The 1,977-nt window shown below is 38.0% G+C and overlaps 1 pseudogene; it reads left to right on the plus strand.

The window, feature by feature from the left end:
* Positions 1 to 753: 753 nt before the first annotated feature.
* Positions 754 to 1,752, plus strand: LOC144797873 (centrosomal protein of 44 kDa-like; annotated as a pseudogene).
* The last annotated feature ends 225 nt before the right edge of the window (positions 1,753 to 1,977 follow it).

The following is a 1,977-nucleotide window of genomic DNA, read 5'->3' on the forward strand; positions in this document are numbered from 1 at the left end:
AAGTCCTTTGCAACACTGCAGTCATGGACAATGCATCTTTAAAATGTCCCCAAAGAGGGAAAACGTCCAGCACATGCCTACTGGGCCTCCACTTGTATTTCCACTAGTTAAGACTTGCTACTACCTTTTTATACCTAAGCAGTTTGCACCTTAGATGTGTTATTTGTTTCAGTTTGACCAGCCCAGCTGCTGCCAGGTGGGTGAAAGCAGCACCTTTGCCACAATAGCAGTTTGGTGGCTAGGCAGCCACACTTCAACCCCCTCCGTGCTCCCGTCAGTCTTTGGCCGCCGCAAGCACTACCTGGCTGGTGCTGCGAAAGGCCAACGGCCGACGTGGCCCTGCCCACTCCTTAGAACGCCCCAATGCGCCAAAATAACGGTGCAGTAAACTGGTTAAATTACTCACTTAGTATCTATTTCACAGAATTTAGAGCTGAAACAACAAAAATAAATGACAAATTGTCATTCTGAGATGGATAAAGTACATAGACAAGGTGATTCAGCGTGCCATAAGAACGTACAATTCAACATACTCAGCTAAATGGATTCCTACATATGTGTCACTGCTGTTAAATCGAGGACCTACTGAGGGATGGCAATGAGCTCTAAGTACCTCTAATCTAAGGTTAACATTAATTCACTCATTTGATGAGATTCAGGCACTCAGGCCTACTACCCATGTTCCTGAGGGGTTATCCTAACCAATGGTGAAGAAATCCATACTTATATAAGCAATCTTTTAAAATATGGAAAATGGAAACAGGGGTATTTAAGGGATATTTACGGACAGTTAGAGCAAGACCTTCATTTGCTAAATTATCCCAGAGATGGGAATTATTCTGATTTAATCAATAGTGATCCAGCAGCATTCTTGCCTATTATCAGTTATGCCTTTATGCCTTTCTCTTCCAATATTGCAGAAATTCAATTTGCTTCTGATATAGAGCTTATCACAAAAGTGGTCTGAGATTTACTGAAGCCGTTTATAGGGTTCTTCAAGATTAGTTCAATTGCCAGTGTTGACAAAACTACAGAGTCTTCTATGTGAAAGAAAGATACTTATTGTTTTTGACACCACCTACTTCATTTTGAAAAAACATAACTAGTGGACAAATCTAAATAAGGTGAAGTCAAAAGCAAAGAAGAAACCAAACTCTAATAAAATGTATTTGAAGGCACCAAATGCAGATCTGTGCGAGGAGAATATTTCAGTTCTGTCAGATTGGACTTCTGCAAGTACCGTTTAGATTAAACCTTTTGTACAACATCTTCAACATCACACTGGCACTAGAGTTGATGTTGATAAGATCAGTCCTTTGACTTTGAGCATAAGGAAGAATCTTAATCCGCAGAAGAAGATATCTTTGAGTTCAGTTTTGAAAATGTGAAGTTGGTAGACATAAATCAAGTAAAACTTTACAGACTAAAGAGTGTCGGGAAAAGCTTCAGAACTTAAATTGCTTGGAGGAGAAACCTTTAACCTTAGAAGAAAAAATTAAATGGAAATTAATTACTGACAAAAATGACTGGTACAATTTGTGGAGCAGAGTCCTTCTTTTTGAAACTGACTGTACAAAAAGAATGACTTATTTTGCAGAGTTTCACTGCATGAGTGAAGAACTTACACCTCGCAGAATCATGAATTCTCTGTTTCGAAATAATGGGAAAAAAGAAGAGATGACTGAGAACTTTTGTCAGTTGGATGCTCTCCACATACTTGTCTCCCAAAAACATGGCCGGTGTATTATGTGAGTTTGACAGCAGTTTTGAAGGAAACAACCATAGAAAGAATATATTCAAAATGTCTGAAGAAACATCAGATTTATTGAAATAATCTGCACAGACAGCAACCATTTCAGAATATGAGTTTTCCTTTTTTATAGATTTGAAGATGTAATTTATGAGATTGTGTGCTGACCTGTTTTTATGCTTCATATTACTTTAATGGTACCAAAAAGAAATGTATTTTAAATATTT

The sequence above is a fragment of the Lissotriton helveticus genome, chromosome 12, assembly GCF_964261635.1.
Source record: "Lissotriton helveticus chromosome 12, aLisHel1.1, whole genome shotgun sequence".
Lineage (NCBI taxonomy): Eukaryota > Metazoa > Chordata > Amphibia > Caudata > Salamandridae > Lissotriton > Lissotriton helveticus.